This window comes from Sarcophilus harrisii, chromosome 4 (genome assembly GCF_902635505.1).
Source record: "Sarcophilus harrisii chromosome 4, mSarHar1.11, whole genome shotgun sequence".
Taxonomy (NCBI): domain Eukaryota; kingdom Metazoa; phylum Chordata; class Mammalia; order Dasyuromorphia; family Dasyuridae; genus Sarcophilus; species Sarcophilus harrisii.
The window spans coordinates 282268755-282289944 of record NC_045429.1 but is presented as its reverse complement, the minus strand read 5'-3'; the positions used below and the strand labels follow the sequence as shown (position 1 = coordinate 282289944).

The 21190-nt window shown below is 37.9% G+C and overlaps 1 protein-coding gene across 1 annotated transcript in view; it reads left to right on the top strand.

The window, feature by feature from the left end:
• The first annotated feature begins 400 nt into the window (after nt 1–400).
• PACSIN1 (protein kinase C and casein kinase substrate in neurons 1) overlaps nt 401–21190 on the top strand; it is a 104456-nt gene continuing 83666 nt past the window's right edge. Inside the window, exons 1-2 of the mRNA XM_031968627.1 lie at nt 401–608; nt 2160–2225. The gene's annotated coding sequence lies outside the window, so the exon portion shown is untranslated. The remainder of the gene's footprint in view (nt 609–2159; nt 2226–21190) is intronic.

Sequence of the window (21190 nt, the reverse complement as noted above, 5' to 3'; positions counted from 1 at the left end):
TAAGGAAATTAAGAAGGAGGAGGGAGCGAATGGAGGCGAAGGGAGAGAGGCAAAGAGAGATATCTTCCTACGCAGCCGCGCTCTCTTCCCCCCAGTCCCCCAGAGGCCTGGCTGGATCCAGGGGACCGCTCTCCCTGGGCAGCCAGGGCGGCGCGCAGCCCTAAGCCTATTTACTGCTTTTTCAGCAATCATGTTTTCACCTTGTGCTGTCACGGAGCTCATTGTCCCTGCAGCCTGGCCTCCTATTGGCTCGCTAAAAATGCTTCTCTAATCTGCAGGCTGATCTTTTACACTCCCCCCCCCCCCCCCTCTTCCCCCCCCTCATCTGCGCTGACCTTCCCCTTTCCGATAGACCCAGCTGAAAGAGAGAGAGAGAGGAATAGAGAGGGAAGGAGGGAGGGAGGGGGAGAGAGAGAGAAAGAGAGAGAGAGAGAGAGAGAGAGAGAGAGAGAGAGAGCGCAGACGGGAGCCATCCTGCCCCCTGGAAGCCATCTGGACTTGAAGGACTGACGTGTGCAGGACTGGGATCTCCCTCTCTCCTCGCTGCCCCCACCGTCCTCTCTGGAACCTCCAATGGTGACTGGTTCACTGACTGTTTCTGTCCCAAGGTATGTACTTGGCCCTTTACTCTTGATAATATGGTACAGAGCCATTGTATTTGAACACACAGCAGCTTTTACCTTAGTTCTAAGTCCCCCTGGGTAAGTGGGGATGGGGAAGGGGTTAACCAGGGACCTGCAGCTTATCTGGGCTACCTGCTAAAAATGGTGATGGCTTTGGGGACTTAATAATTTTATCGCTACCCCTTACTCCCATCCCCTTAATGTCTCTCTTTAGCAAAGACTTACAGGGCATACCTGGTCTGGAATGGAGAATTGATAGAGGGGTCCCAGGTGTCTCCTAGGTAGTGAAGGAGGGGCAGAGTTGCTGAATATATTTCTTCCAATTTGATGGAGTTATACGTCTTTACTCCCAGGGGAAAGGACAGGAAATGGATGCCTTGGAAAGCTTGGGTCCCTGATTGGGAGGTGGGGGTGGGAGGGAAGGAAAGGAGATAGGGGAAAGGAGGACGCAGCCATGGTTTTGAGGGGTTTTTCCTGCTCTTTTTGCAAGGTTTTTATGTTTACTCAGAATCCGTTTCTATGGGTAGGTGGGAAGGAGTCAGAGATGTTTGTTATATTTATGGATGCAGCTGGTAGGAGAAAAACAGAATCTTGTGTCATCAGACCTGTACCTTTATCATACAGAGTGTGTCAGAATCCTCCTAGGTATCCAGAAAAGTGACTGTTGGATCAGGTCCCTCCTTACTAGGGGTCTAGTTAAGTGCAAAAAATTTGAGTACAGAAGAGAAGGTGGTGAAGCTTAAGGTGATCAGTATGCTCAATGGAACTGACGGCTTAACAACAATATCTTCTCTAAATATTGCTCAGTCTACCCTTTGATAACTTTTGCTCCATGAAGGTAGCCACTGAATGTCTTTTTAGTCTGATTTCATCTGTATAGAAATGTCAGAGGAGGAGAAGGATCCACAAAAAATGATTTGCTCTCAGACTTAGCATCTTTCCCCCTTCCCCCCTCCCCAACAGGACTCAGGGATGATTCTGGTGTGCCTGGAGCATGTGTCATGCAATTGTAACTACATGTGACATATCATAGGGGCCCTGGGGAAATAACATCCTGCATGGTTGAAAGAACAGCTCATATTTAGCCTAAAGAAAAGAAAATGGGGGAGGGGGACATTATCTGCTGTCTTGCAGTATTTGAAGGATTGTCATATAGATAAGGATTTAGAAATGGTTTTTGCTTGGCCCTAGAGGGCAGAATTAAATTCAGCAGCTACCTAAGGAAGACATAATCCAGAGGTAACTGGATGAGAACGCATCAGGGATGTTGGAGAAGATACTCCTGTTCATACCTAAGTTGGACCAGGTGACCCGTAAAGTCCCTTCTGATTCAGATTCTATGATTTTGTATGACTTGGAAGCAGAGATCATCTGCAAAGGCCCAGAGAAGGAAACTGATTTTACCCAAGGTCACATAAGCAATAAGTGCCAGAGCCAGGATTTGAATTCAGGTCTTCTGACTCCAAATGAAGGGCTTTCCCCCCCCACCCCCCCCCGAAAGCTCCCTGGATCTCCCTCTTTTCTCTTGAATGGCAGGAAGAAGACTTTGAGACTAAGAGACATTTCAGTTTGGACTCCAGTTTGTGCTCAGAAGTGAGAAAGGTATGCCTGGCATTTATGAATCAAAACAAATCACAGATGAGCACCCCCTCAATGTAATACATGTCATTTGTCGTGGGTCTTTCAATCTGTAATGAAAGTGCTGCTGCCCAAGGAGGGTTAGTCCATGCTTGGATCTCTCCAACATGAGAATTCAAATCCTGACTCTGACATTTGCTAGTGTGCTCTTAGAATAAGTCCTTCAATGTCTCAGATCTTTCATTTCCTCATCCCTAAAATGAGGATGTTAATGATATTTGTACTTGCTCACTTCATAGGACTGCTGCTTTAAAGAGAGTTCTTATTTATTATACCATGTCACATCACTATGGAGAGTAAGTCCCCAGATGTGGAGAAGTAAAGTTTCTTGCCCAAGGCTATATTAGCTACCAAATCTTATAATTCCTAAATCTTCTTTTCTTTAGAAAAATCCTGTCTCTGAGTGTTTCTGTCTCTTTCTGTCTTCTTGTCTGTGTCTCTCTGTTTCTGCTCTGTTCTGTCTGTGTCTCTGTCTATGTGTCCCTGTTTGTCTCTGTCTGTCTCTCCTCTGTTTCTGTCTCTCTGTATTTCTCTCTGTCTCTCCTCCTCTGTCTCTCTTTCTCTCTGTGTGTCTTTCTTTATCTGTCTCTCTATCTCTTTATTTCTCTCTGTTTTTCTCTTTCTCCCTCCCTCCCTCTCTCACTTTTTTTTTGGGGGGTGGTGGTAATTTTAGCCTTTTAAGCACAAAGGCGTAGATTCCGAAGCCTGTAGGAATTTAAAGTTAGGGAAAGATCAGAGTGGGATGAGATCACGGGAAAATTAAGAGACAGTGTAAAACAGTGAATGGAGTGCTGATCCTCAAGTCAGAGGACAGGGTTTTAAATCCTATCTCTGACACTACCTCTGTCACCTTGGACAAGTCATGGCAATTCTCTGGGCCAAAGTTGCTTCATCTATAAAAATTAAGGGTCTGGACTAGATAGTCTCTGAGGCCAATTCCAGCTCTCAATCTATGGTCCAATGAGACTCAAGTTGGGTCTTGAAAGATGGGAGAAGGGGGAAAGTATGGGACTTTAAAAGTGTGGCTGGATAGGTTAGGTAGGACTGATTGGTAGAAGCAGGACCTTGGACAGGGCATTGTGCTCCTGAGAAATTTTGAGATATAGCAACATCCTTTGGTCCATATAACCTTTATTGTACCACATAAGACTAGACACACTAGGATTATAGATTTACTATCAAAAGGGACCTCAGAGGCCAACCAAACTAAGTCAGTTATTTTACAGATAAGGAAACTGAGGAGTGGAGTATTGAAAGAACTTGTCCAAGATCACATGGGTAGAAGAGGCAGTCGGATTTGAATGACTTCGGACTCTGAATTCAGTATTCTATTTTTTACATCATATCATTCTTAAGCAACTGGGCTACAGAGAATACAATTTTCTGGCAATATAAATGAGTGCATTTATGAAAAGAATAATTAAATAATATCTCTTGATGTTTTTCCTTGTGTGTTTCTGTGCCCCAGGCAACTATCTACCTTGCTTACTCCTTGTCTTGGTTCTGAATTGAGGACTTTGCATGTCTGATTGAGACATTTGGGTTTGGTCCGACAATGACGAGGGGCTCTTGAGATGGGGAATGACATTCTAAGAGAAGAATGATAATCTGACCGAATGTTTAGAATAGATTTTTTTTGTGGATAGGGGAGCCTGGAAATGAAGGGAAGGTCTTGAATGAGGGGTAGCAGTAGCAATGAAAAAGAAGGAATGAATTTGAAACATTGTAAAGGGAGAATTCCAAGTCCAATAAGCTCTTGCTTTAATGGATTGGCTGAGGAAAAATAGGAATGAAGGAGAAGGATTCAAAGTAGACTCCAAAGTGTGCCATTGACACAAACAGGAATATGGGGAAGGTGAGGCAGGTGAAGATGATAAGCTCAGGTTTGGATTTGGTGAGTTTGGTGGGATGAGGCGATAGGTAGGTAATACAGTTGATAGAATGCTGGCTCTAGAGGCAGGAAGATTCATCTTCCTGGATTGAAATGTGGTCTTAGATATTTGCTAATTGTAGGACCCTGAGAAAGTCACTGAACTGTTTGCCTCAGTTTCCTCATCTGTAAAATGAGCTGGAGAAGGAAATGGGTGACAAAGAATCAGACATCACTGATAGGACTAAACAACAATAGGACATTTAAGCAGATAGAAAAGATGGGGAAAGCCACAAGTTAGAATTGAAAAGGTTTGGGGAAAGTGATTAGGAAGGTTGTCTGAGATTATCACACATCCTTTTCAGTTCATCTTAAATACATTTGATATTATCATACTGTGGGTCTTTTTTAAACTTGGGAATGAGAAGAAATACGCCTCTTATTATTGTTGTTTGGACCTGTGATTTAATTTGTGTGTAGGAACTCCAAATATGTAAACTACTTCCAATGCTCTGTAATTTATTGTCTGGGGCACTAAGAGGTTAAGTGATTTGCCCAATGTGATACTGTTAGTATTAGAGGCAGGATGTTAATCCAAGCTTTCCTAATGCCAAGGCCAACTTCTATCTCTATATCGTGTTGTTTTTCAAACATTTTTAAAAATTGCATAGTTCCCTCCCTCCATTCCTTGCAGAGGTGAAGGTCTATAGATATGGAAAATTGCATATTCCATCAGACTCAGTTGGTGTAGGGAATTAGTTTTAATGAACTGGAAATGAAGGGAAGATCTTGAATGAGGTGGTAGCAGTAGCAATGAAAAAGACAGAATGGATTTGAGACATTGTAAAGAAAGAATTCCAATGAGCTCTTGGATTGACTGGGGGAGGGGGAAATAGGAATGAAGGAGAAGGATTCAAAGTAGACTCCAAAGTGTGCCATTGACACATTTTAAAAATTCTTTTTGACCAAGAATGGTTCTCTGAGAGAGGCTGAAAATGAAGGTGATATTAAAAACAAGAGATCAGTAAAAATTTATAAACACTATATGCACCATACATATACACACCCACACAACATAAAGCAACAACAAAATGAACGTATGATACCCTAGTTCTCCTGGTTCTGTATAATATGCAAGTAGGATCCTTGTATATTCAATTATGACTTCATATTGTTATACACTGATCAATTGAAATTCTTTTGTGACCTCCATTTCTACCTTCCTTATTCTTCTTAAAAAACTTTAGTGTCTGATAATTGAAAGGAGAGACAAGTAAGGTTGGTGAGATAAGTAGAAAGTAAGTACACAGACACACTTTACAGGGAGTTAAACAATCAGCCAACAAGAACTTATTAAGTACCTAATGTGTACAACCTCCAGTAAAGTTCCTTGATACCTCCTTGTTGTGTGAGGTAACACTGCCTAAGGCTTATGCCAGCAAAATGTAAGAGCTTATGGGGTTTTCCAAACTTAGAAGACTTTGAGTCTGGATATTGAAATAGACTTCACCATTGACTGGAGGACAAACCAAACTCATTTAGGAAAGTTCATCACCAGAAAGTCAGATACCAATTTTGGGACAGAAGAAGGAAGGGGCTGCAACACATAGAGACTGTCAATTAAGGCATGATGGGGAGAATTTCTGTGGGTCAAAGAAGCACCCACTGTGTCTTTAGACATGTTGAGTAGTATATTGAAGCCACTCATTCTATACTTGGGATCATCAGTCAGTCAACAAGCATTTAATAATAATAGTTAGCATTTATATGTATAATTTATTGCATATTATTATGTGCTAAACACTATCTTAAGTGTTTTACAAATATTATTTCATTTGTTCCTCACAATAAACCTGGGAAATAGCCAACATTACTATCTCCATTTTACAGCTGAGGAAATCAAGGCAAACAGCTGTTAAGTGACTCATTCAGAGTCCCACAGCTAGTAAATGTCTGAGGCCAAATTTGTCAGGTCTTCCTGACTCTAGGCTTGGTGCTATATCCACTGTACCACCTAGCTGCCTCTAAATTTATTTAGTACTGTAATTAATTTATTAAGAGCTTACTGGGTGTCAGACACTATGTTAAGTTCTGGGGAAACAAAGAAAGGCAAAAAGCATGGTGGAAATGAAACAGCTAGGTGGTACAGTAGATAAGAGTGCTGGAGTGAAGACCTGAGTTGAAATTTGGTTTCACTTGTCAAATAATAGGCGGTGAAGTGGATAGAGTATTGGGCCTGGAATCAGGAAGATTCTTTTCTAAGTTCAAGTTAAACCTCAGAAACTGTTGTGACTGTGGGCAAGCCACTTCACCCTGTTTGCCTCAGTTTCCTTATTTTTAAAATGAGTTGGAGAAGGAAATGGCAAACTACTCTGGTATCCTTGCCAAGAAAACCCTAAATGAGATCACAAAGAATTGAATGCAAATGAAACTATGAAGATTATTCATAAAGTGCCCAGTCAACAAGAGGGGAATGATCTGAAGGAATTTACAGTGGTTGGAGAGATAAGCTGTAGAAGTCATAACCTGGTAGATACTATAGGAATTCAGAGGATGTAAGGACTTTCTGGACCTGATGATCTTTAAGGTCGTTCCATCTTCACAATCTAATAATCTCCTAGTTCTTGTCTGTGGCATTTACTGCTCCAATCCTAATCAAGTCTACACTTTCTCATCTGTAAAATGGAGCAGAAGTGGGAATAGCATTTGCATTACTTATCTCACAGAACTATTGCAAGATCTTGCAATAAACTCCTTAAAATCTGACAGACTTATGAGCTATTGTTATTGTTGGACAATGTGAGTAGGAAACCCAAAGCCCAAAGGAACTGCTCTCTCCCCCATCAGACAACAGCCATATTGAGATTTCTTTCCTGTCTTCCTGTCCCAAGGGCTAAGAGGCATCAAGGATCATGGATTTTCTTTTTCTTTTTCTCTCTTCCCTCCCTCCCCATAAGCTAACATCATATAAGGGGATAGCATAGTGGTTGAATAAATATTTCATAGAATTAGAGAATAGTAGAGATTATCTAGAGCAAGTCCTCCTCCATTATACAGGTTGTCTCCATAGTCTTTTTAGTTTTAGGTTTAAAACAAAACAAAACATTAAAGTGCAGTAAGACTTTTGGAGACAATTTGTAAAGATGAAGGAGCAGAGAAAAAGTGAAGAGCATAATTTTTCTTTATACTTTATAGTTTTGAAAGTGCTTTTTTATTACAGCTTTTTATTTACACGATATATGCATGGATAGTTTTCCAGCATTGACCCTTGCAAAATCTTCTGTTCCAATTTTCCCCCTCCTTTCCTCCACCCCCTCCAATACATGTTAAATATGTTAAAGTATATGTTAAATACAATATATGTATACATATCCATACAGTTATTTTGCTGCACAAGAAAAATTGGACTTAGAAATAAAGTAAAAATAACCTGAGAAGGAAATAAAAAATGCAAGTGGACAAAAACAGAGGGAGTAGAAATGCTATGTTGTGGTCCACACTCATTTCCCATAGTTCTTTCTCTGGGTGTAACTAGTTCTCTTCATTATTGAACAAATGGAATTGATTTGGTTCATCTCATTGTTGAAGAGAGCCACATCCATCAGAATTGATCATCATCTAGTATTGTTGTTGAAGTGTATAATGATCTCCTGGTCCTGTTCATTTCACTCAGCATCAGTTCATGTGAAAGTGCTTTTGCATCCATGTTTATCCTATTTTATCCGCAGGATGACCTTCTGAGGTAGGTAGGGTAATCCTCTTAGAGATAAGGAGACTGAAGTGAGTTTTAGGACTGGGACCCAAGTGTAGTAGAAAGAGAAGTGAACCTGAAGATGGAAAACCTGCCATTCAATAGAGTCATCTCTCTGAGCTTTAGTTTCCTTACTCATATAATGGGTACAATAATAATTATGTTACTTGCTTATCAGAGTAATTAGGAGTGTTTCAGAAGGAATGATGTATGTTAAACCCCATTTAATGTCAATTATTATCACTGTTACTGCATTAAACTACTATTATTTTGGGTTGAATTCTAGGTTTTTTCCACTCAGGTTAATCCCAGGTTTGGGAGCCTGACCTGTATGTCCTGATCTCTCATCCTTGCTTTTCTACTTCCCACTTCCATAGGATGTGCTCTCCATAATGCTTGGTCTTGGACCGATGATCATTTCCCTCCAAACCTCTCCCCTCCCAATCTAGTCCCAAGCTACCTCTGGTGTCCAGTATCTCTTCTATCAGAGACTCCATCAGACACCAAGTCTGCCTGCTGCTTGCGGAGCCTTAGGTATCCAGCCTCAGCAGTATCAGCTGGCCCACTTGGCCCAGCCTCAGAATCGGGTGCTTCAGATGTAAGCTCCTATCCCCTCCTCCCATTTGGTGCTATCTCTGCCATTGGCGCATTTCCAATTGTCCTCTCTCCCTCCCCCCTCTCCTGGCTATTGTCACTAGCTTCCTGGACCAGATATCTCAGGCAGATCCAGAACTATTCTGGGCATCAGTTTCCCCACAGATATAATAGAAATTTGAAAGTTTCTTTGTCAACAATCTCTCCTTTAATCCTTACAGTCCCATAGTTAAGCTGGTTTCATTCATTCTGTGGTCTGGATTCCCTAGGAAGGATTCATGAGAGTGTACAGGGTAGGGCTGAACACAGTGGGCTTCTCTTTTTCCTCACCTGCATCCCCTCACAAGTTTTAAACAGAGACGAAGTCAATTTACAGTTACATAATACTAGAGCCATCGATCATATCATATCATATACTTTCTTAGTAGAGTGGGATAGGAGGAAGAGAAATTATTAACCTTCAAAATTACACATAAGTGGTCATCCAGCTTTTTCTTGAGAATTTCCAGAAAGAAGAACTAGCTATTTCCTGAGATAACTCTGTTCATTGTGGAGTATCTCTAGTCATTAGAATATTTAGAAGAGTGGGATCACCTCTCACTTTTTACTCAGCAAGATTCAGGACAATTTTAGAAAATGGTAAAATACACAAAAGGGTAAACTTTGTTGGTGTGGAGAAAGGGGAAAGGATAGTTTATTTTCTTTCCCTTAATGATACGAGATGGAATTTAAGGGCTTGATTATAAGCATGAGGCTCAGATATTTTTCAGACCCAGGTGGTAGAACAGTTTCCTTCTTTGTTCAACCAACAGCAAAAAGATGGAGAGAGGAATAGAATGGGAGGAGGTACAGTTGAAAAGATGTTAAATGCATCATTTCTTTCTGAGCTCACTGAATGCATAGTTGGTTGTGGAGGACAGGGAAGATAAAAGTTTGGTTGACCGGATTCTATCCCTCACTATGTTTACTTATCAAAGAATAACACAAAAGCAGAGATAAATGTAATGTTCATTCTTCACACTGGAAGACCAGTGACATCAGGAGGGTGATTTCTTGCAAGTGAATTTGGATATAAATGAGTTAGAAATCTGCAAAGCTATCAGCTTCACTCATTCTCTCCTCCTGAATTATTGGGGAGTTCAGTAGCTAGACATAAGTCTGGATGTTTGGCAATAGTCCCAGATACAATGGGAGATCTTGGCCTTTTAAGCTAAGATTTTTCCTAGGTCTCAGTTTGAGGCAACACCTATTCAATAGTTTAAGGCTAAGTGAGAATTGAGACAAAAGATGGTCTAGTTTGCCTTCACAAAAGAATCAGTCTGGTAGGGGAAGACCTTTAAAATTTTTATCCTGAACAGAAATTATTACTATTTATATCTCCAAGTCATCAAAACCCAAACAATGAGAAAGTAAGGCTTGAGCTGGGATCTATTTTGGGCCAGTCAGTGAGAGCCAAGGTGATCTGGGTTTAAAGACATAGTCGAGTGATTTCATTTGAATCCCAAAGGGCTTTATCAAACCATAATTTGCTAGAGCTATACTTCAAGAAATTGTAATGAAATGGAATGAAAGCTACATGAGGCAAAAGAGTTAATGCTTCATTAACTTAAGAGAGAGATGTAAACTAAATTACTCTGTAATAGAGGGATCAGGACAATCATTACAAGCAGAAGTTACCTAGGAAGGCTTCATGGAGGAAATAACATTAAACCTGGGGTTTAAGCCCAAAGTAGATAAGACTGATGATGAAGCATACTACCTACCGTTTATTTCCTGACCAAGAGGAGAGAGTTTCAGGATACAGAGTGAGATGTAATTTTTTTTTGGATGTGGCCCACAAGGGAATTTTTTTTTTCTTAGTAGAGTGGGTTAGGAGGAAGAGAAAATACATTTTTGTTCATTAAAAAAATTAAAGCAAGAAGGAAACTTAAAAGAATGAGCAGGAATTCTATAGAGAGGGAGGAAAAGCATTTTTTTGTTTGTTTGTTTTGTGACCATGGGCAAGTCACTTAATCTTTTTTTTTTTTATAATATCTTTTTATTTACAAGATATATACATGGGTAATTTTTCAGCATTGGCAATTGCAAAACCTTTTGTTCCAATTTTTCCCCTGCTTCCCCCCCACCCCGTCCCCCAAATGGCAGGTAGATCAATATATGTTAAATATGTTAAATTCAATATATGTATACAAATCCATATAGTTATTTTGCTGCACAAGAAGAATCAGACTTTGAAATAGTGTACAATTAACCTGTGAAGGAAATCAAAAATGCAAGCAGACCAAAACAGAGGGATTGAAAATGCTATGTAGTGGTTCACACTCATTCCAGAGTTCTTTCTCTGGATGTGGCTGGTTCTATTCATTATTAAACCAATGGAATTGATTTGGCTCATCTCATAGTTGAAGAGGGCCACGTTCATTAGAACTGATCATCATATAGTATTGTTGTTGAAGTATATAATGATCTCCTGGTCCTGCTCATTTCACTCAGCATCAGTTCATGTAAGTCTCTCTAGCCCTCTCTGAAATCATCCTGTTGGTCATTTCTTACCAAACAATAATATTCCATAACATTCATATAGCACAATTTATTCAACCATTCTCCAATTGATGGGCATCCACTCAGTTTACAGTTTCTAGCCACTACAAAGAGGGCTGCCACAAACATTTTTGCACATATAGGTCCCTTTCCCTTCTTTAAGATCTCTTTGGACAGAAGTGAGTGCAAGGGATAATGTTGTAAAAAAATTATCCAGGCATGGGTTCTGTCAATAAAAAGTTATAATTATGAAAAAAAGATGTCTTTGGGATATAAGCCCAGTAGTAACACTGCTGGATCAAAGGGTATGCACAGTTTGATAACTTATTGAGCATAGGTCCAAATTGCTCTCCATAACAGCTGGATGTATTCACAGTTCCACCAACAATGTATCAGTATCCCAGTTTTCCCACATCCCCTCCAACATTCACCATTATCTTTTCCTGTCATCCTAGCCAATCTGACAGGTGTGGAGTCGTATCTCAGAGTTGTCTTAATTTGCATTTCTCTGATCAATAATGATTTGGAGCATCTTTTCATATGGCTAAAAATAGTTTCATTTCTTTCCTTTTTTTTAAAAATTTCATTTCTTCATTTGAAAATTGTCTGTTCATATCCTTTGACCATTTATCAATTGGAGAATGGCTTGATTTCTTATAAATTAGAGTCAATTCTCTATAAATTTTGAAAATGAGACCTTTATCAGAACCTTTGATTTTAAAAATGTTTTCCCAGTTTATTGCTTCCCTTCTAATCTTGTCTGCATTAGTTTTGTTTGTACAAACCCTTTTAAACTTGATATAATCAAAATGTTCTATTTTGTAATCAATAATGATCTCTAGTTCTTCTTTGGTTACAAATTTCTTCCTCCTCCACAGGTCTGAGAGGTAAACTATCATGTTCTTCTAATTTATTTATAATCTCATTCTTTATGCCTAGATCATTAATCCCTTTTGACCTTATCTTGGTGTATGGTGTTAAGTGTGGGTCAATGCCTAGTTTCTGCCATACTAATTTCCAATTTTCCCAGCAGTTTTTGTCAAACAGTGAATTCTTATCCCAAAAGCTGGGGGTCTTTGGGTTTGTCAAACACTAGATTATTAAAGTTATTGACTATTTTTGTCCTTTGAACCTAACCTATTCCACTGATCAACTAGTCTGTTTCTTAGCTAATACCAAATGGTTTTGGTGACTGCTGTTTTATAATATAGTTTTAGATCAGGTACAGCTAGGTCATCTTCATTTGATTTTTTTTTATTAGTTCCCTTGAAAGGCTTGACCTTTTGTTCTTCCAGATGAATTTCATTGTTATTTTTCCTAGGTAGGAAAAGCATTCTAAGTATTGGGAAGAACTTGAACAGAATTCCAGAGGGAGAGTGATGTACATGTACCAGGGGACAAAGACTTAGGGAATCATTTTTGGGGTATACTCATACCTTTAAACCAATTTCCTCTTTTCCTTTCTGCCAAGAAAGGATTCACTGACTTCATAGAAAATATTTACTGGCTTCAATCTCATTTTGTCAGTTCTCTTATCAAATGTTAACTAGATTTTTCACTCCAGACCTTGTCTGATTTAACTTGCAGAGGCTTTAACCTTACACCCCTTTCCAGTTTAGAGGTCCAGTGACATTGTTCCCCATGTCCAAAAGACCATCACCCCTAAAGCTGGCAGAGGTAGAGGGAATGGAGAACTCAGTTCCACTGTCCACTGACTTATTGTCTCTGAGCTGAGGGGCAGACTTATTTAGGATACTCATCCTTCCTACTCCTAAAGGTTATGTTCAGGATCCATTTCAGGAAGATGAAGCCTAACCAAGAAGTGGTCCAGCCTGGGTCAGTTCATCCTGATGCAGTGGCACCTTTTGGCAAATATTTCTGTGCATTTGATACCAAATTGATTAGAATGCAAAACATATGCAAAATGGATGCAAATAAGCCAGTTGGATGATTGCAGCTGTCTATTTAAGCATTGTGCTGCTTAATACAGATCAGTAAATAGGAACTGCAGAGCTATGATCTTTTAGAAATCATTCCCAGAGCCTAGGATTCTCCTAAAGAGAATTTTTTTGAATTTTGAATTGGGAATGGACGTAGGCATAAGGGAGATAAAGTAGTAGGTCTTCATGTCCAGAATAAGATTATTGATCCCAGATCACTATGATGTCAGTAAGAATCCTGCTTTTCAATCCCTTGAGGGTGCTTTAGGAGGCTAATGTGTTTGGAAGGCAAAGCAGATTCTGTCATTTAATATCAAAAGAATCTTGTATATGCTGAGAGAATAAATTAAATCTTCTAAATTCAAGTCATTTAGAGAATTAACCAATGGAAGATCCTAGGATTTTAGAGTTGAATGGGATCTTCAAGACAGTCTAGGCCACTGCCTTCCTTTTGCAGAAGAGAAAACTGAGGCTCAGAGAGGTTTATGAAGCAGCTGGGTGACTCAATAGAGAGAGCACTGGCTCTGAAGTCAGGAGATCTGAGTTCAAATGTGACCTCAGATACTTTCTAGGTGTGTGATCAAGGGAAAATCATTTCACTCTGTTTACTTCAATTTCCTCATTTGTAAAATGAGCTGGAGGAGGAAATGGCAAACCCCTCCAGTATCTTTGCCAAGAAAACTCCAAATGGGGACATAGAAAGATAGAAATGACTAAACAGCAATAAAGAGTGGTTTATGATTTGCCCAAGAGTTCAGTATTTTTTGACTTTACCGTTCTGAAGTCTTCCATAATCTGGTTACTGTTCATCTTGCTAGACTTCTCTCCATCATTTCTCTAGGCTTTCCTTTTTTTTTTTTTTTTTTTTTGTTCCTTTTCATGGAACCACAAATTTCTATTATATATAACTTGGATTTAAAAATATATATATTAGATTTAACACAATTATAACATATTGCCCTCCTTGTCTGTGTCCCCTTCTGATCTTTCTTCTACTTTTCTTCTATGTATTTTTAAAAATGTTTCATCCATCTCTCTCTCTTCTGGGTCTCTGGGTCTCTCTGCCTCTGTCTCAGTCTTTCATCTCTGTCTCTCTGTTTCTGTCTCTGTGTCTCTGTATCCCTCTTGGTCTGTCTCTGTCTCTTTCTGTCTGTCTGTCTCTCATCAGGGGAATGCTCTTCTTATTGCCACCTATAAGCTTTTCCTGGCTTACTTTAAAAATACCTTTTGCCCATAAAGCTTGAAAAGGCAGGGAACACCAGGAATATTGCTTATCCTTGCTGGGGAATAGTATGGCTGCTTATAAAGGGTAGATAGGAGAGAGATTTGTACTCCTAGAAAGGAGAGAAGGGAGAGTCCTGCGTAGGGAAATGAGTATGGTAGAATGAAGTGAGACTCTCTTTATGGAAAGGAAGGAGAGATGGAGGGTAAAGGCAACTGTCTCCATAGCTATTTAGAGAGCTTCCCAGTTCCTTAGCCAGTATCTGAGCATAAGCTTCCATCACATCTTTCTACTTTGAAGAAGGAATCCGTGTTTAATTTTTTTTTATCCTTTAAATTTCGTATTCTGTGCTCTTTTAAAAAAAGTCTGGAAGACTTACATGAATTGATAGAAGTGAAATGTACTGTATACAAAGTAACAGCAATATTGTAAGATGATCAGTTATGAACAACTTAGTTATTCTCAGTAATATAACTCTAAAAGACTTATGATGAAAAATGGTATTCATCCTTACAAGAAAGAACTGATGGTGTCTGAATATAGATTGAATCATATTTTTTAAAATTTTATTTTTCTTGAGGTTTTTTGGGAGTGTATGTTTTCTTTTACAATGACTATTACGGAAATGTTTTGCATGACTAGACATGTATAACCTATATCAAATTGCTTGCCTTCTCAATGAGAGGAGTTGGGGAGGGGAAAAGGGAGAGAATTTGGAACTCAATTTTTAAAAAACGAATGTTAAAAATTGTTTTTACATGTAACATGTTTAACATGTAAATAAAATACTAAATAAAATTAAAAATAAGTTGCCTCTCTAGGACAAAAATCTCAGGGACCCTGGGCTTGTTATGCCTCAAGTTATGTCTCTTCCCTTTAAGTCTTCAGCAAAAGACTATATAAAAAACAACTTTAAAATGATGTAATTTGCAGGGTCTGGCTTGTCAAATGGAGATATGGCATCTGATCAGAGAATGACTGTCAAGGGGAAATCATGCTGCAAATACTGCAAGCAATGTGATGTGTTTCCATTTAGAGCAGTCCTTTGAATAAGCCAGGAGGCAGATAGCACAGTGAGGCTGAGAACTCAGGATAGCAGGCCAAGTATATAACCTTTGCTAGGAGAAATTAAAAGTGGCTCATCCTTATCTGAGAGTGATATTTAGAGGAGGACTGTCAATAGGTAACTGACACCTAGAGTCTGACCAATTCAGAACAGAAAGGGGAAGAAGGTTAGCAACCAAGAGCTGAGAATCAGTAGTGGGGCAGCCTGACAAGTGAGAGATTTATTTAAACCAGGGGTCCTTAAGAATGTTTGTGAACATTTAAAAAAATTAACTTTTTAATAACTATCTTTTGATATAATTGTTTTCCTTTGTAGTTCTTTCATGAATTGAAAAAATGTGATTCTAGAAATATACTATATTAGATTGCTTATTGTCTCAAGGAGTGGGGAGGGGAGGGAAAGAAAGAAGGCATAGAATTTGGAACTCAATGTTAAATGAATGTTAAAATTGTTTTTAAATGTAATCGAGAGAACATAACATTTTATTTTAAAATATTTTATTTTTAATCAATTACATGTAAAAACAATTCTGACATTCTTTTTTCAAATTTTGAGTTCTAGATTTTTTCCTTCCCTCTTCCCCCTCCTCCCATTGAGAAGACAAGCAATTTGATATAGGTTATAACCTATATAGGTTACATGATATGTTATATGACATCCATGTCATGCAAAACATATTTCTATGTAAGTGAAGCTATGAAAGAAAATACAAACTAAGAGAAAAAGAAAAACAAAGTAAAGAAAAATCTTTTATTTGTATTCAGGCTCTACCAGTTCTTTCTCTGCACTTGGAGATCATTTTTCATTATAAATCCTTCAGAGTCATTTTTGATTATTGTATGGCTGAGAATAGTTAAGTCATTCACAGCTGATCATCATGTAATATTGCTGTTTCTGTGCACAGTGTTCTCTTGGTTCTGCTCATTTTACTCTGCATCAGTTTGTGTAAATTCAGATTTTCTGAGAGCATCATTCTCATCATTTGTTATAGCACAATAGTATTCCATCAGAATCACATACAGTGATCTGTCAGTCATTCCCTAATTGATGACATCACCTCAATTCCCAATTTTTTGCCACCACTAAAACAGTAGCTATAAATAATTTTGTACACATAGAAAAATAAAATATTATTTAAATAAAACGATTTTAAGATCTAGACTAGAGAGCCCTAGGACATAAAAAATGTTAAGACCACTTGATCCCTTTTGGCAACAGTAAAGTAACAAAGGTATGTATTTTAAGGACTAGAGCAGAGAGTTCCAGTATATAAAAAATGGTTAAAAACTCGATTCCCTTTTGGCAACAGTGAAGTTTAGTAACAAAGGTGTATGTCCTTTTTTTTTTTTTTTTTAAAGATATAATATTTTGTAACTTGTTTTTACTTTAATTTAATTACACAATTGTTTAATAACTGCCTTCTCTATAGCAATCACTAAATTACTAAATCAACAATCCATATTTAGCACCTATTGATTACAAGAATCTTGGTTAGTACTATGGGAAAAATAAAGTATTGTAAAGTGTACCTGCACTTATTAAGATAATGAGACAAGGAACATATAGCAAAAACTAAATGATACAAGATTTTAAAAACTATGTGAAACACTAATAGAAGGAATATCACAATATTGACATGATTAATTGTTGAAGGTTACATGTAGGACAAGTAGATACATAGGGATCAGTAAATCTGAGATCTGAATCCAGATGATCTAACTCGGAAGTCAACAATTGAGATCACATTTTTAATAAAAGTAATTATCTAAAATATGTGCTATTAATTTAAATTTTCTCCTCTTGTATCTCGTCCCTCTCTCTACCCTCCATCCCCAGTTACTTTTTTAACTCCCACTTCCATTGGTGGACTGAATTGATTCTACTGTTATTTGGAATTTTAAGGATAACTCTAAGGGGATAAGTTTCTAAAATTGTCATCTACAAGCCCTTACTTTTTTGAATTAACTATCAGCCCATACCCTCAATTAGCACCAGTCAGAGGTCAGGAAGACCTGAATTTAAATTTGACCTCAGTTGTTTCCTAATTGTATGACCCTGGGCAAATGACCTGCCCACAGTTACATAGCTAATAAGTAGAGGAGGTCGTATTTAAACTCAGGTCTTTCTGACTCCAGCCCTAGAACTTTATCCATTATGCCACCCAGCTGTTCAAGCTGAAAAGTGGGAATGGGGTGGGATGTACATTTGGACTAGGGATAGTGAGGCAGGAGGTAGAATTCCTAGAATGTCAAGATGAAAGGCAAAACATGGCTGAGGCTCATAGAAGGGTGGTTCTGGAAGGGAGTCAACAATGCTAAGAACGCTCAGATCAAAGATTTCCAAAGGGAATGAGGCAAGTTAACAAGTGAGAAGAAGGTGAAACCCTCTGCAACTTAAAGCTCTTGAGGCCTATTAGCTTTTTTGGCTTGTCTATCATAATTTTTCCCTTCTTGACCCAATCAAAGAAATCCCCTCAGAATACAGACAATCTTTTCATTTATTTATTTATTTTCATTGTTTAGTTGTTTTTCAGTTATGTCTGACTCTTTGGGACCCCATCTGGAGCTTTCTTGGCAAAAGAGTGGGTTTGCCATTTCTTCTCCAGGCCCATTTTATAAATGAGGAACTGAGACAAACAAGGTTTAAGTGACTGTCTTAGGCCAGATTTGAACTCAGGAAATAGATCTTCCTTTCTCCAGGGCTAGTATACTATCTACTTTACCACTTAGCTGTCCCTAGTCTTATTTATCAGATTGTCAGTTGTAACTCAAAGAAGCAGGTTTACCTGATAAAGATACCAGGGTGTTGAAGAGCTATTTAATTGAAGTATTAGGGTGGGACTTCACCCATCAGAAATTTAATAAAGAGATATGTTTTAGGGGCAGCTAGGTGCTACAGTGGATAAAGCAGCAGCCCTGAAGTCAGGAGAACCTAAGTTCAAATCTGGCCTCAGACACTTAACTTCCTAGCTGGGTGACCCTGGACAGATCACTTAACTCTACCTCAGCAAAAACAAACAAGAGTTATATTTTAGTATGTAATGCATCAATGAGTGAGTTCTTGTTTCTCTACTTTTGTAGGAAATCTCAACCTACACCCAGGTTATTCAGTGGGGGGGGGGGGGGGGGGGGGGGGGGGGGGGGGGGGGGGGGGGGGGGGGGGAGGGAGCAACCAAAATCCAGGCAGAATGCTGGAGGGAATTAGATAATCAGTCTCCATGATTCTTCCTTACAACTCTACACTTAGCCAGTGACAATGGATGTCATTGTTTTAAGCTTGTAAATCACAGCATAGATCTAAAATGCTCAAGTACTACTCACAGAATCTCAGAGCAGGAAGACGCCTCAGAGGTCACCTAGTCAAACCCTCCTGTCCAAGAATCACTTCTTCAATATCCAATCCTATCTAAACAAGGGATTTTTAAGTGCACACACTTGTATAAAACACTTAAGTGATACACTTAAATTAAGTTGACACAAATGGATCCTGTTATTTAATAACATAATTTATTAAATTAAAAAAATAAATTTAATAGTAACTTATTAAATAATAAACAAAGGAAACAAGTCCCTTTCCTCAAAGAGCTTATTATTATTCTATTAGAGTTTCCATTTTACATCTCCAAACAAATGTCTAGCCAACCACCACTGGAAGAATTCTAGTTAAGGAGAATCTGGTAGCTCCTAAAGCAATTAATTCATTCATGTTTTAGGTAGATTTAATTATTGGGAAGTTTTCTTTTTTCCTGAATATTAGGAATTGTTTCCCCTACCACACTGAAGAATGTATTAATACATATTTAACAACCAATTGTGAAAAAATGTACATTAAATATTTACGTTTTATCTGCAATATTCATGTTTCCTCTATCAATCGTTTTCTTAAGTTATCAATCAACAAGCTAATAAATCAAATCTTGATTTGTAGCATTTATTGATTTCCCTACCTCCCCGGATTGCTGTAAAGATCAAATGAGATGATATTTGTAAAGTGCTTAACACAGTGCCTGATATTTAGTAGATGCTACATAAATGTTTATTCCCTGTTACTCCTAATGTTTCTTTGATAGTATTAAATTTTTGAATGTTTATTCATCCTGCTGACTCATTTGGATATTTGGTCCACTAAAACCCTCTTTTTTTTTTTTTAACCAAAAAATATTTATCAATGCTCTCCTCATTCTGTACTTCTGAATTAAAAAAATTAAGTTTATTTTTGTTAAGTTTACTGGCAACAAAACAAGCAATTAAAATACTTACTATTTAAGTATAACCAAATGCATTAACACACCAATAAAAATCATGTTCTTGTTCTCTGTCTTCAATGTTCCTTTGAAGTTCTGCCACTTCTGGCCTGCCTGCTTACCTGCCAACTTCTTTTCTTGTTTTATTTTCTCTATTACCTTCCTTCCTTTTTTTTTTCTTTCCTTCCTTCCTTCTTTTCATCCTTTCTTCTTTATTTCCTTCTTAGCCTTTAGATTTCTGTTCCTTTGGTTAATCTACTCTTCAGGCAAATGGTGGATGTTCAATAAATGTTTATTGATTGAGTAATTTCCACCTTCCAGTGGATATCCTTTGTCCATATCTGATTTCTTTCTTCAAACAGCCTGTTCTATTCCATCATAAGATCTCCTTTCAGGAATCTTAATTAAATCTGTATTAAATAACAGGCAACTCTTATTCACTTCTAGTACCCTTTAAAATGCTGAAAAACCCACCTAACTTTACATATAAATACAAATATGCTCAGGCTTCCTGTATATGGCAGGTTGTGTTTAAATCTCCATTAGAGAACAGGGCATTCTTTTTACACGCTTGCAAAATGAAGGCTTTAGAATTTATTTATAAAAAAAAATCATATGAAATCAAATAACTCAGAATATATTCTAGTTTTAAGAAGGAAACAAGCAATTATTAAGCACCTGCTATATGCCAGGCACTGTGCTAAGGTGTTTTACAAATATTGTTTCATTTGTTCTTTACAGTAACCCTGGAAGGGAGGAGCTCCATTATGATCACCATATTTTTGAAAGGAAATATGTTTGTTTTATTTTAATTTTTCAAAGTTATACATATACATTCATTTTAAAAAATATATTTCCATGTGAGTCATGTTGGGAGAAAAAAAACAATAAAATGGAAAATATGATGAGAAAGAAAAAAGAAAGAAGAAAAAAAAAGATTGAAATAGTGTGCATTGATTCACACACTTAGTCTCCATAAGTCTCTCTTTGGATGTGGTTGGTGTTTTCCATTCAGTTTATTGGAATTGCTTGGATTGCTGAATTGCTAAGAAGAACCAAGTGTTATTATAATTGATCATCACAATCTTTTGATGCTGTGTACAATCGTTTCCTAATTCTGCTTATTGGAAAGATATTTGTGAGCTGAATCTTGTCCAGAAGAAGGATACTAGGATTTTGAGGGGACCACAGATCTGTGATAGGAACACTGAAATATAAAGAAACTGGGAGTGTTTAATCTGAAGAAGAAAAGATTTGGGGCATAGTAAATATTTTCAAATATTTGAAAGTTTGCCCTGTGGGAGAAGAAATCAATTTGTTCTGCTTGGCACCAGAAAATAGGACTAGGAGCAATGGGCAAAAATTATAGAGACACAAATTTTGGTTCCACATAAAGAAAAACTTAGAGCTGATCTAAACATGAAATGAAAAAAAAACTTTAGATGTACTATTTAGCACTTTAAATTTTGCAAGCACCTTACATATGTTATTTCATTTAATTATACAACAGCCCTGGGAGGCAAATGTGATTGGTTTTTATTTCCATTTTGCAGATAAGGAAAATGAGGCAAATAGAGACTAAATGATTTGATTAGGGTCACACCACTAGCAAATGTCTGAGGTTTGATTTGAATGAAAATCTTTCTGACTCAAGAACCAGCCCTCTAGCCACTGCACCACATAACAGAAGGGATTCTGATTC